The 14,480-nt window shown below is 45.2% G+C and overlaps 1 long non-coding RNA gene across 1 annotated transcript; it reads left to right on the top strand.

The window, feature by feature from the left end:
- Nucleotides 1–278: 278 nt before the first annotated feature.
- LOC146701009 (uncharacterized) lies at nucleotides 279–4,442 on the top strand. Its single transcript, XR_014922691.1, has 3 exons — nucleotides 279–436; nucleotides 2,231–2,431; nucleotides 4,248–4,442. It is a non-coding gene; the product is annotated as an uncharacterized LOC146701009 (long non-coding RNA).
- Nucleotides 4,443–14,480: the final 10,038 nt, after the last annotated feature.

Below are 14,480 nucleotides of genomic sequence, written 5' to 3'. Positions count from 1 at the left end.
CTGTGTGTGTGTGTGTGTGTGTGTGTGTGTGTGTGCGCGCTTTGGTGTGTGTGTGTGTGTGTGTGTGTGTGTGCGCGCTTTGGTGTGTGTGCTTTGGTGTGTGTGTGTGTGTGTGTGACAGAGAGAGAGAGAGAGAGAGTGACACTTGCTGTGTATTTAAGAAACAAACGCTCAAAGAAACCAAACAGAATGACACAGGCAGAAAGACACTGTTTTATTTTGGTAACCAATGATGCATTTCTTATCCCCTTGTACAGGGCCTTTTATGACAGGAACAGGAACCACAGAGCGTCAGCCGCACACATCGAAGCTGCACAGGGCACACGCGGCACCACGCAGAATAAATGACGTTCCTGGGCCAAGGCCGAAGCCCAGCCACCCGCTGCCTCCTCGCCGCCTCCTCCCGGGACCTTCAAGGACCACCCACCAGCCACTGGTACACATTCCAATCTTACACAATGGCCCCAGCATCACAGGGCATCTCCTGACATTAAAATCTATCCTGATTTCTGTTGTTTTTCCCTCATCTCTGAGCCGCTGAGTGTGAGTGTGTGTGTGTGTGTGTGTGTGTGTGTGTGTCTCTCTCTTTTACACAAAAAACACATGTCAGTTGTTAAGGAAAATGTTATAAAACACTTCTTCAGTAAAGACTCAGAGAAGAGAAACACACAGAACTTCTTGCTAGCAAGGGCAGCCTCCACTCTAAGAGACTCCAGTGAGAGAACTGCCCCGGTCTTTATTTTATACTCCATTGAGTGTGTGTGTGTGTGTGTGTGTGTGTGTGTGTGTGTGTGTGTGTGTTGACAGAGAGAGAGAGAGAGAGAGAGAGACAGAGAGAGAGAGAGAGAGAGAGAGAGGGAGAGATACAAAGGAATGTAATTCAAATTTTGCACTTCAGACCTTACAGTGTGTGTGTGTGTGTGTGTGTGTGTGTGTGTGTGTGTGTGTGTGTCTGTCTTTTACACAAAAAATGCACTTGCAACAACTTTAATATGGAATGTACTGGACTTCCCAGCTAGGCGCCCTCCTGTGGATGACAGGTGCAATTGATTGTCAAAAGCAGATATCTAACAGCTTCTGACACTTTGTACCGCATTGAGCCAGCAGAGGGAGCCCCCCTGGTTCAATCCCAGTTGCACAGCAGTTGTGACCAGCTTCTGTCTGTGTGCTTTGGTGTGTGTGAGTGTGTGTGTGTGTGTGTGTGTTGACAGAGAGAGAGAGAGAGAGACAGAGAGAGAGAGAGAGAGAGAGAGAGAGAGAGAGAGAGAGAGAGAGGGAGAGATACAAAGGAATGTAATTCAAATTTTGCACTTCAGACCTTACTGTGTGTGTGTGTGTGTGTGTGTGTGTCTGTCTTTTACACAAAAAATGCACTTGCAACAACTTTAATATGGAATGTACTGGACTTCCCAGCTAGGCGCCCTCCTGTGGACGACAGGTGCAATCCCAGTTGCACAGCACTTGACCAGCTTCTGTGTGTGTGTGTGTGTGTGTGTGACAGACAGACAGACAGACAGACAGAGAGGGAGATTCAAAGCATCAGGACCAGGAGATGACACAGTGCTCCAAAGGCCTGGTTCTGCTGCCTCCTCCTCCACCCACCTGCTGCAGACGCTTCTGTGAAGGGAAACTGCTACATGTTATGTCACCGATCCCTGCCATGCTGCGTGTCGAACGACCCGGCAGGGCCTGCTGAGTACAGTGGTGGTGGAATCGGCCCGATCGGACACTCCTATCTGCCACTTTGACCTTTTTATTCCGTCAAATTTGGACCCATTTACACCAAGTCCAGAACCGTTGGTGCTATCGACATGGGGTCTTCACCAGGGTGTCCGGAGCACCCCGAAACCCCCCCGTAGACACCACTTTCATCCCTCTACGACACTTACTTTCCCAGTTATTCCATTTTATTCCGTCAAGCTCTGGCTATTACCCCCTAACCTAACCAACCCTCATCATACCTGCATTTGTCCACTGGAGGGAGACAAAAACACCAAGCTCTGAGATTCAAATTTTGAACTGCAGACCTCACAGTGTCTGTGTGTGTGTGTGTGTGTGTGTGTGTGTGTGTGTGTGTGTGTGTGTGTGTGACAGAGAGAGAGAGAGAGAGAGTGACACTTGCTGTGTATTTAAGAAACAAACGCTCAAAGAAACCAAACAGAATGACACAGGCAGAAAGACACTGTTTTATTTTGGTAACCAATGATGCATTTCTTCTCCCCTTGTACAGTACACCCTGAAGCCGTGTGTGGACCAGGAGATCAGCAGAACAGGAACCACAGAGCGTCAGCGGCAGACATCCAAGCTGCACAGGGCACACGCAGCACCAGGCAGAATTAATGACGTCCCTGATCCACAGCTCAAGCCCAGCCACCCGCTGCCTCCTCGCCGCCTCCTCCCGGGACCTTCAAGGACCACCCACCAGCCACTGGTACACATTCCAATCTTACACAATGGCCCCAGCATCACAGGGCATCTCCTGACATTAAAATCTATCCTGATTTCTGTTGTTTTTCCCTCATCTCTGAGCCTGTGAGTGTGAGTGTGTGTGTGTGTGTGTGTGTGTGTGTGTGTGTGTGTGTGTGTGTCTCTCTCTCTTTTACACAAAAAACACATGTCAGTTGTTAAGGAAAATGTTATAAAACACTTCTTCAGTAAAGACTCAGAGAAGAGAAACACACAGAACTTCTTGCTAGCAAGGGCAGCCTCCACTCTAAGAGACTCCAGTGAGAGAACTGCCCCGGTCTTTATTTTATACTCCATTGAGTGTGTGTGTGTGTGTGTGTGTGTGTGTGTGTGTGTGTGTGTGTTGACAGAGAGAGAGAGAGAGAGAGAGAGACAGAGAGAGAGAGAGAGAGAGAGAGAGAGGGAGAGATACAAAGGAATGTAATTCAAATTTTGCACTTCAGACCTTACAGTGTGTGTGTGTGTGTGTGTGTGTGTGTGTGTGTGTGTGTGTGTGTGTGTGTGTGTGTGTCTGTCTTTTACACAAAAAATGCACTTGCAACAACTTTAATATGGAATGTACTGGACTTCCCAGCTAGGCGCCCTCCTGTGGATGACAGGTGCAATTGATTGTCAAAAGCAGATATCTAACAGCTTCTGACACTTTGTACCGCATTGAGCCAGCAGAGGGAGCACCCCTGGTTCAATCCCAGTTGCACAGCAGTTGTGACCAGCTTCTGTCTGTGTGCTTTGGTGTGTGTGAGTGTGTGTGTGTGTGTGTGTGTGTGTGTTGACAGAGAGAGAGAGAGAGAGACAGAGAGAGAGAGAGAGAGAGAGAGAGAGGGAGAGATACAAAGGAATGTAATTCAAATTTTGCACTTCAGACCTTACTGTGTGTGTGTGTGTGTGTGTGTGTGTGTGTGTCTCTGTCTTTTACACAAAAAATGCACTTGCAACAACTTTAATATGGAATGTACTGGACTTCCCAGCTAGGCGCCCTCCTGTGGACGACAGGTGCAATCCCAGTTGCACAGCACTTGACCAGCTTCTGTGTGTGTGTGTGTGTGTGTGTGACAGACAGACAGACAGACAGACAGAGAGGGAGATTCAAAGCATCAGGACCAGGAGATGACACAGTGCTCCAAAGGCCTGGTTCTGCTGCCTCCTCCTCCACCCACCTGCTGCAGACGCTTCTGTGAAGGGAAACTGCTACATGTTATGTCACCGATCCCTGCCATGCTGCGTGTCGAACGACCCGGCAGGGCCTGCTGAGTACAGTGGTGGTGGAATCGGCCCGATCGGACACTCCTATCTGCCACTTTGACCTTTTTATTCCGTCAAATTTGGACCCATTTACACCAAGTCCAGAACCGTTGGTGCTATCGACATGGGGTCTTCACCAGGGTGTCCGGAGCACCCCGAAACCCCCCCGTAGACACCACTTTCATCCCTCTACGACACTTACTTTCCCAGTTATTCCATTTTATTCCGTCAAGCTCTGGCTATTACCCCCTAACCTAACCAACCCTCATCATACCTGCATTTGTCCACTGGAGGGAGACAAAAACACCAAGCTCTGAGATTCAAATTTTGAACTGCAGACCTCACAGTGTCTGTGTGTGTGTGTGTGTGTGTGTGTGTGTGTGTGTGTGTGTGTGTGTGTGTGACAGAGAGAGAGAGAGAGTGACACTTGCTGTGTATTTAAGAAACAAACGCTCAAAGAAACCAAACAGAATGACACAGGCAGAAAGACACTGTTTTATTTTGGTAACCAATGATGCATTTCTTCTCCCCTTGTACAGTACACCCTGAAGCCGTGTGTGGACCAGGAGATCAGCAGAACAGGAACCACAGAGCGTCAGCGGCAGACATCCAAGCTGCACAGGGCACACGCAGCACCAGGCAGAATTAATGACGTCCCTGATCCACAGCTCAAGCCCAGCCACCCGCTGCCTCCTCGCCGCCTCCTCCCGGGACCTTCAAGGACCACCCACCAGCCACTGGTACACATTCCAATCTTACACAATGGCCCCAGCATCACAGGGCATCTCCTGACATTAAAATCTATCCTGATTTCTGTTGTTTTTCCCTCATCTCTGAGCCTGTGAGTGTGAGTGTGTGTGTGTGTGTGTGTGTGTGTGTGTGTGTGTGTGTGTGTGTGTGTGTGTGTGTGTCTCTCTCTCTTTTACACAAAAAACACATGTCAGTTGTTAAGGAAAATGTTATAAAACACTTCTTCAGTAAAGACTCAGAGAAGAGAAACACACAGAACTTCTTGCTAGCAAGGGCAGCCTCCACTCTAAGAGACTCCAGTGAGAGAACTGCCCCGGTCTTTATTTTATACTCCATTGAGTGTGTGTGTGTGTGTGTGTGTGTGTGTGTGTGTGTGTGTGTGTGTGTTGACAGAGAGAGAGAGAGAGAGAGAGAGACAGAGAGAGAGAGAGAGAGAGAGAGAGAGGGAGAGATACAAAGGAATGTAATTCAAATTTTGCACTTCAGACCTTACAGTGTGTGTGTGTGTGTGTGTGTGTGTGTGTCTGTCTTTTACACAAAAAATGCACTTGCAACAACTTTAATATGGAATGTACTGGACTTCCCAGCTAGGCGCCCTCCTGTGGACGACAGGTGCAATCCCAGTTGCACAGCACTTGACCAGCTTCTGTGTGTGTGTGTGTGTGTGTGACAGACAGACAGACAGACAGACAGAGAGGGAGATTCAAAGCATCAGGACCAGGAGATGACACAGTGCTCCAAAGGCCTGGTTCTGCTGCCTCCTCCTCCACCCACCTGCTGCAGACGCTTCTGTGAAGGGAAACTGCTACATGTTATGTCACCGATCCCTGCCATGCTGCGTGTCGAACGACCCGGCAGGGCCTGCTGAGTACAGTGGTGGTGGACCCAGGCCCTCTGCACCTTCCTTTCTCCGACTGGGACCGTTTTGTCCCATCCTTTTTGGTCCGATTCGCCATATCTCCAGAACCGAAGAAGCCATCGGCGTGGCCTCTTCGCCACAGCGTCCGGCACCCACCAAAACCCCCACCTAGACACCAACATCAGCCCTCTACACCTCTTACTTTTTCAGTTATTCCACTTTTGTCCCATCCTCTCCTGGCTTTTTCCCCATAACCTATCATTTAAGCCTCATCATACCTGCCGTGGGCCACTGGAGGGAGACAAATCACCATGCACTAAAATTCAAATTTTGCACTGCAAACCTCACAGTGTCTGTGTCTGTGTGTGTGTGTGTGTGTGTGTGTGTGTGTGCGCGCTTTGGTGTGTGTGTGTGTGTGTGTGTGTGTGTGTGCGCGCTTTGGTGTGTGTGCTTTGGTGTGTGTGTGTGTGTGTGTGACAGAGAGAGAGAGAGAGAGAGTGACACTTGCTGTGTATTTAAGAAACAAACGCTCAAAGAAACCAAACAGAATGACACAGGCAGAAAGACACTGTTTTATTTTGGTAACCAATGATGCATTTCTTATCCCCTTGTACAGGGCCTTTTATGACAGGAACAGGAACCACAGAGCGTCAGCCGCACACATCGAAGCTGCACAGGGCACACGCGGCACCACGCAGAATAAATGACGTTCCTGGGCCAAGGCCGAAGCCCAGCCACCCGCTGCCTCCTCGCCGCCTCCTCCCGGGACCTTCAAGGACCACCCACCAGCCACTGGTACACATTCCAATCTTACACAATGGCCCCAGCATCACAGGGCATCTCCTGACATTAAAATCTATCCTGATTTCTGTTGTTTTTCCCTCATCTCTGAGCCGCTGAGTGTGAGTGTGTGTGTGTGTGTGTGTGTGTGTGTGTGTCTCTCTCTTTTACACAAAAAACACATGTCAGTTGTTAAGGAAAATGTTATAAAACACTTCTTCAGTAAAGACTCAGAGAAGAGAAACACACAGAACTTCTTGCTAGCAAGGGCAGCCTCCACTCTAAGAGACTCCAGTGAGAGAACTGCCCCGGTCTTTATTTTATACTCCATTGAGTGTGTGTGTGTGTGTGTGTGTGTGTGTGTGTGTGTTGACAGAGAGAGAGAGAGAGAGAGAGAGACAGAGAGAGAGAGAGAGAGAGAGAGAGAGAGAGAGGGAGAGATACAAAGGAATGTAATTCAAATTTTGCACTTCAGACCTTACAGTGTGTGTGTGTGTGTGTGTGTGTGTGTGTGTGTGTGTGTGTGTGTCTGTCTTTTACACAAAAAATGCACTTGCAACAACTTTAATATGGAATGTACTGGACTTCCCAGCTAGGCGCCCTCCTGTGGATGACAGGTGCAATTGATTGTCAAAAGCAGATATCTAACAGCTTCTGACACTTTGTACCGCATTGAGCCAGCAGAGGGAGCCCCCCTGGTTCAATCCCAGTTGCACAGCAGTTGTGACCAGCTTCTGTCTGTGTGCTTTGGTGTGTGTGAGTGTGTGTGTGTGTGTGTGTGTTGACAGAGAGAGAGAGAGAGAGACAGAGAGAGAGAGAGAGAGAGAGAGAGAGAGAGAGAGAGAGAGAGGGAGAGATACAAAGGAATGTAATTCAAATTTTGCACTTCAGACCTTACTGTGTGTGTGTGTGTGTGTGTGTGTGTCTGTCTTTTACACAAAAAATGCACTTGCAACAACTTTAATATGGAATGTACTGGACTTCCCAGCTAGGCGCCCTCCTGTGGACGACAGGTGCAATCCCAGTTGCACAGCACTTGACCAGCTTCTGTGTGTGTGTGTGTGTGTGTGTGACAGACAGACAGACAGACAGACAGAGAGGGAGATTCAAAGCATCAGGACCAGGAGATGACACAGTGCTCCAAAGGCCTGGTTCTGCTGCCTCCTCCTCCACCCACCTGCTGCAGACGCTTCTGTGAAGGGAAACTGCTACATGTTATGTCACCGATCCCTGCCATGCTGCGTGTCGAACGACCCGGCAGGGCCTGCTGAGTACAGTGGTGGTGGAATCGGCCCGATCGGACACTCCTATCTGCCACTTTGACCTTTTTATTCCGTCAAATTTGGACCCATTTACACCAAGTCCAGAACCGTTGGTGCTATCGACATGGGGTCTTCACCAGGGTGTCCGGAGCACCCCGAAACCCCCCCGTAGACACCACTTTCATCCCTCTACGACACTTACTTTCCCAGTTATTCCATTTTATTCCGTCAAGCTCTGGCTATTACCCCCTAACCTAACCCTAACCCTAACCCTAACCCTAACCCCTAACCCTACCCTAACCCCCTAACCCTAACCCTAACCCTAACCCCCATTACCCTAACCCCTTACCCTAACCCTAACCACCTCCCACTCCTAGCCCTAACCCTAACCTATCGTCCCAACCCCTGTCCTATATCCTAACCCTAATTCCCTTCCCTACTCCTACTCCTATTCCTAACCCTAGTCCCATCCCCCTCCCCCTTTCCCCCATCCCCACTATTTTGTTAAATACTTGGTAAAAAAATATGTAAAAAAAATATGTAACACAATAAATAAATAAATAAATAAATACTTGTCATGAATGTGTAAATATTGAGTTTAAAAACTTGTGTGTAAATAGTAATTTTATTTTATATATATGCGCACCATTTAGTTCATATCAGTTCATATGGTGTAGGTTTAATTCATTAAAATCCTGTGGGTAAGGTTTAAAAACGTTTAAAATCATTTGTACTGTGGGGTTTTCTTTTTCTTTTTCTTTTTCTTTTTCTTTTGGAGCCAGAGCTTATTTAAGGGATGAGCCTGCAGGCCAGGCTCATTCTTTCGCTGCCCTTCGACGAAGACAGTCGCTTTTTCTGCAGCAGACGTATTTCAGTTAGTTTTGAGTGTGCCCAGGCCTGAAGAAGACCACATTTGGTCGAAACGTCGCCACAGTGGCACACGATTAGTTTTTTTTGAGCCCTTTTCAGGGCATTTTTAGTTTCTTGAACCCTTTCCAGGGCATTTTTAGTTTTTAAGAGTTTCATTCTTTTTTTTGGTTTTTCTAAAAAATAAAAAACTTAAAAAACATTAAAAAAAACACAAAAAACAACAAAAAATATTGAAAAAACTTTGTTTGGCCCTCCATCATGGCTGATGAAGGGTGGCAGCAGGTCCGCTATGGGAGGAGGGGTCGCTCCCGTATGCGGCCCGACACTTATCGACCCCAATCTCGAGACCAGGACTGGTTTTTATGGAACCGGGGAGGGAGGGGCCCAGGAGGGAAGGACCGTGCATTCTTCGGTCCCCCCCAGGGGGGACGGAGCCATAACCAATGTCCTAACCCTAACCCCCTAACCCTTCGGGAGGGACAGGTTCTTTTCTTCAATCCTAACCAGCCAGTGCCTCGCTCCGGTTGGTCTTTGGGTCTCACTCCTAGTTAACGCTCAATCCAGCATCTATGCCCTACCCCAGTCATTTATCCTAACCCTAACCAATTTGTTTATCTTAAATTACCCACCCTAAATTTGGATTTTGGCCCTATTTTATATACCCCCTGATCTAATCTGGCCCTAAAATCTTTACAATTTTGAATAATCCCATTTCTACTTCATTTTTGGAAATTGAATCTTAAACCTCACCCCAGTACTGGATCTGAAGCCCAAGTAATCCTAATCCCAGCTGAAACCTAAAGCCTAACCCAAAGTCACATCGCCTTTCTAAATTTACTCCCCAAGTCGGGTTGAGTCCTCCCCAAGCAGGGTTGAGAGTTTGTAGTAAAAGCCAAGTCGGCATTAGTAGGAACCCAAAATTCGGAAGAGAAAGAGGACAGATGTAGGCCAAAAGGAAGGGTAAAGGGCAGAGGTCAAGAAAAGGGAAGAAAAGGATGATGAAAAAGGAAAAGTTAAAAGGGGAAAGAGGAGAAGACTGGAAAAGAAGAAAGAAAGAAAAAGGGAAAAATGAGAGCCAAAAAGTCTGGCAGAATTGGAAAAAAGCAATGAGCTGAAAAACATACTATAAGAAAGCCACAGGAAGCCAAGGAGGCGGGATCAGAGGGGGAGTATAAATAGGAGGCTCAAACACAGAGCTCTTCAGTATGCCCTCGCCTGAGGAAGAAGCAACACCTTCGAAACGTCGCGACAAGGGCATACTCATTTAATTTTTTCTATTTTACGTTAGTTTGTTGTTTTAGTTTGTTATTTTGGGGGATTTTATTTCATGTTTTAATTTATGTTTTATTGGTTTTCCTTAAAAGCTCAAATCAGAGACACGTTAAAACTAAATTAAAAGACCACACAGAAAACAAATTGGGATTAAAAATTCTTTATTAACACCAAACCAAGTAACGGACACGGTGAATCAGGACCTGCAAAAAAAGAAAATACTTACCTTGAACCTGTAAAAAAGAAAATACTTACCTTTCAAATTTAAAAACAATTATGGAGGTAGAGGGATGTGAGGCTGCGGACCATCGGGGTTGATGGCCCGTGCACGCCCTGTTCCTCCTTCGGGAGGGACAGGTTCTTTTCTTCAATCCTAACCAGCCAGTGCCTCGCTCCGGTTGGTCTTTGGGTCTCACTCCTAGTTAACGCTCAATCCAGCATCTATGCCCTACCCCAGTCATTTATCCTAACCCTAACCAATTTGTTTATCTTAAATTACCCACCCTAAATTTGGATTTTGGCCCTATTTTATATACCCCCTGATCTAATCTGGCCCTAAAATCTTTACAATTTTGAATAATCCCATTTCTACTTCATTTTTGGAAATTGAATCTTAAACCTCACCCCAGTACTGGATCTGAAGCCCAAGTAATCCTAATCCCAGCTGAAACCTAAAGCCTAACCCAAAGTCACATCGCCTTTCTAAATTTACTCCCCAAGTCGGGTTGAGTCCTCCCCAAGCAGGGTTGAGAGTTTGTAGTAAAAGCCAAGTCGGCATTAGTAGGAACCCAAAATTCGGAAGAGAAAGAGGACAGATGTAGGCCAAAAGGAAGGGTAAAGGGCAGAGGTCAAGAAAAGGGAAGAAAAGGATGATGAAAAAGGAAAAGTTAAAAGGGGAAAGAGGAGAAGACTGGAAAAGAAGAAAGAAAGAAAAAGGGAAAAATGAGAGCCAAAAAGTCTGGCAGAATTGGAAAAAAGCAATGAGCTGAAAAACATACTATAAGAAAGCCACAGGAAGCCAAGGAGGCGGGATCAGAGGGGGAGTATAAATAGGAGGCTCAAACACAGAGCTCTTCAGTATGCCCTCGCCTGAGGAAGAAGCAACACCTTCGAAACGTCGCGACAAGGGCATACTCATTTAATTTTTTCTATTTTACGTTAGTTTGTTGTTTTAGTTTGTTATTTTGGGGGATTTTATTTCATGTTTTAATTTATGTTTTATTGGTTTTCCTTAAAAGCTCAAATCAGAGACACGTTAAAACTAAATTAAAAGACCACACAGAAAACAAATTGGGATTAAAAATTCTTTATTAACACCAAACCAAGTAACGGACACGGTGAATCAGGACCTGCAAAAAAAGAAAATACTTACCTTGAACCTGTAAAAAAGAAAATACTTACCTTTCAAATTTAAAAACAATTATGGAGGTAGAGGGATGTGAGGCTGCGGACCATCGGGGTTGATGGCCCGTGCACGCCCTGTTCCTCCTTCGGGAGGGACAGGTTCTTTTCTTCAATCCTAACCAGCCAGTGCCTCGCTCCGGTTGGTCTTTGGGTCTCACTCCTAGTTAACGCTCAATCCAGCATCTATGCCCTACCCCAGTCATTTATCCTAACCCTAACCAATTTGTTTATCTTAAATTACCCACCCTAAATTTGGATTTTGGCCCTATTTTATATACCCCCTGATCTAATCTGGCCCTAAAATCTTTACAATTTTGAATAATCCCATTTCTACTTCATTTTTGGAAATTGAATCTTAAACCTCACCCCAGTACTGGATCTGAAGCCCAAGTAATCCTAATCCCAGCTGAAACCTAAAGCCTAACCCAAAGTCACATCGCCTTTCTAAATTTACTCCCCAAGTCGGGTTGAGTCCTCCCCAAGCAGGGTTGAGAGTTTGTAGTAAAAGCCAAGTCGGCATTAGTAGGAACCCAAAATTCGGAAGAGAAAGAGGACAGATGTAGGCCAAAAGGAAGGGTAAAGGGCAGAGGTCAAGAAAAGGGAAGAAAAGGATGATGAAAAAGGAAAAGTTAAAAGGGGAAAGAGGAGAAGACTGGAAAAGAAGAAAGAAAGAAAAAGGGAAAAATGAGAGCCAAAAAGTCTGGCAGAATTGGAAAAAAGCAATGAGCTGAAAAACATACTATAAGAAAGCCACAGGAAGCCAAGGAGGCGGGATCAGAGGGGGAGTATAAATAGGAGGCTCAAACACAGAGCTCTTCAGTATGCCCTCGCCTGAGGAAGAAGCAACACCTTCGAAACGTCGCGACAAGGGCATACTCATTTAATTTTTTCTATTTTACGTTAGTTTGTTGTTTTAGTTTGTTATTTTGGGGGATTTTATTTCATGTTTTAATTTATGTTTTATTGGTTTTCCTTAAAAGCTCAAATCAGAGACACGTTAAAACTAAATTAAAAGACCACACAGAAAACAAATTGGGATTAAAAATTCTTTATTAACACCAAACCAAGTAACGGACACGGTGAATCAGGACCTGCAAAAAAAGAAAATACTTACCTTGAACCTGTAAAAAAGAAAATACTTACCTTTCAAATTTAAAAACAATTATGGAGGTAGAGGGATGTGAGGCTGCGGACCATCGGGGTTGATGGCCCGTGCACGCCCTGTTCCTCCTTCGGGAGGGACAGGTTCTTTTCTTCAATCCTAACCAGCCAGTGCCTCGCTCCGGTTGGTCTTTGGGTCTCACTCCTAGTTAACGCTCAATCCAGCATCTATGCCCTACCCCAGTCATTTATCCTAACCCTAACCAATTTGTTTATCTTAAATTACCCACCCTAAATTTGGATTTTGGCCCTATTTTATATACCCCCTGATCTAATCTGGCCCTAAAATCTTTACAATTTTGAATAATCCCATTTCTACTTCATTTTTGGAAATTGAATCTTAAACCTCACCCCAGTACTGGATCTGAAGCCCAAGTAATCCTAATCCCAGCTGAAACCTAAAGCCTAACCCAAAGTCACATCGCCTTTCTAAATTTACTCCCCAAGTCGGGTTGAGTCCTCCCCAAGCAGGGTTGAGAGTTTGTAGTAAAAGCCAAGTCGGCATTAGTAGGAACCCAAAATTCGGAAGAGAAAGAGGACAGATGTAGGCCAAAAGGAAGGGTAAAGGGCAGAGGTCAAGAAAAGGGAAGAAAAGGATGATGAAAAAGGAAAAGTTAAAAGGGGAAAGAGGAGAAGACTGGAAAAGAAGAAAGAAAGAAAAAGGGAAAAATGAGAGCCAAAAAGTCTGGCAGAATTGGAAAAAAGCAATGAGCTGAAAAACATACTATAAGAAAGCCACAGGAAGCCAAGGAGGCGGGATCAGAGGGGGAGTATAAATAGGAGGCTCAAACACAGAGCTCTTCAGTATGCCCTCGCCTGAGGAAGAAGCAACACCTTCGAAACGTCGCGACAAGGGCATACTCATTTAATTTTTTCTATTTTACGTTAGTTTGTTGTTTTAGTTTGTTATTTTGGGGGATTTTATTTCATGTTTTAATTTATGTTTTATTGGTTTTCCTTAAAAGCTCAAATCAGAGACACGTTAAAACTAAATTAAAAGACCACACAGAAAACAAATTGGGATTAAAAATTCTTTATTAACACCAAACCAAGTAACGGACACGGTGAATCAGGACCTGCAAAAAAAGAAAATACTTACCTTGAACCTGTAAAAAAGAAAATACTTACCTTTCAAATTTAAAAACAATTATGGAGGTAGAGGGATGTGAGGCTGCGGACCATCGGGGTTGATGGCCCGTGCACGCCCTGTTCCTCCTTCGGGAGGGACAGGTTCTTTTCTTCAATCCTAACCAGCCAGTGCCTCGCTCCGGTTGGTCTTTGGGTCTCACTCCTAGTTAACGCTCAATCCAGCATCTATGCCCTACCCCAGTCATTTATCCTAACCCTAACCAATTTGTTTATCTTAAATTACCCACCCTAAATTTGGATTTTGGCCCTATTTTATATACCCCCTGATCTAATCTGGCCCTAAAATCTTTACAATTTTGAATAATCCCATTTCTACTTCATTTTTGGAAATTGAATCTTAAACCTCACCCCAGTACTGGATCTGAAGCCCAAGTAATCCTAATCCCAGCTGAAACCTAAAGCCTAACCCAAAGTCACATCGCCTTTCTAAATTTACTCCCCAAGTCGGGTTGAGTCCTCCCCAAGCAGGGTTGAGAGTTTGTAGTAAAAGCCAAGTCGGCATTAGTAGGAACCCAAAATTCGGAAGAGAAAGAGGACAGATGTAGGCCAAAAGGAAGGGTAAAGGGCAGAGGTCAAGAAAAGGGAAGAAAAGGATGATGAAAAAGGAAAAGTTAAAAGGGGAAAGAGGAGAAGACTGGAAAAGAAGAAAGAAAGAAAAAGGGAAAAATGAGAGCCAAAAAGTCTGGCAGAATTGGAAAAAAGCAATGAGCTGAAAAACATACTATAAGAAAGCCACAGGAAGCCAAGGAGGCGGGATCAGAGGGGGAGTATAAATAGGAGGCTCAAACACAGAGCTCTTCAGTATGCCCTCGCCTGAGGAAGAAGCAACACCTTCGAAACGTCGCGACAAGGGCATACTCATTTAATTTTTTCTATTTTACGTTAGTTTGTTGTTTTAGTTTGTTATTTTGGGGGATTTTATTTCATGTTTTAATTTATGTTTTATTGGTTTTCCTTAAAAGCTCAAATCAGAGACACGTTAAAACTAAATTAAAAGACCACACAGAAAACAAATTGGGATTAAAAATTCTTTATTAACACCAAACCAAGTAACGGACACGGTGAATCAGGACCTGCAAAAAAAGAAAATACTTACCTTGAACCTGTAAAAAAGAAAATACTTACCTTTCAAATTTAAAAACAATTATGGAGGTAGAGGGATGTGAGGCTGCGGACCATCGGGGTTGATGGCCCGTGCACGCCCTGTTCCTCCTTCGGGAGGGACAGGTTCTTTTCTTCAATCCTAACCAGCCAGTGCCTCGCTC

This window comes from Copadichromis virginalis, linkage group LG10 (assembly GCF_057382275.1).
Source record: "Copadichromis virginalis isolate Kocher_CV1m ecotype Utaka linkage group LG10, C_Virginalis_male_GT1.1, whole genome shotgun sequence".
In the NCBI taxonomy this organism is placed as follows: domain Eukaryota; kingdom Metazoa; phylum Chordata; class Actinopteri; order Cichliformes; family Cichlidae; genus Copadichromis; species Copadichromis virginalis.
The sequence above is the reverse complement of the archived record's forward strand: the minus strand, read 5'-3'. Positions and strand labels throughout refer to the sequence as shown.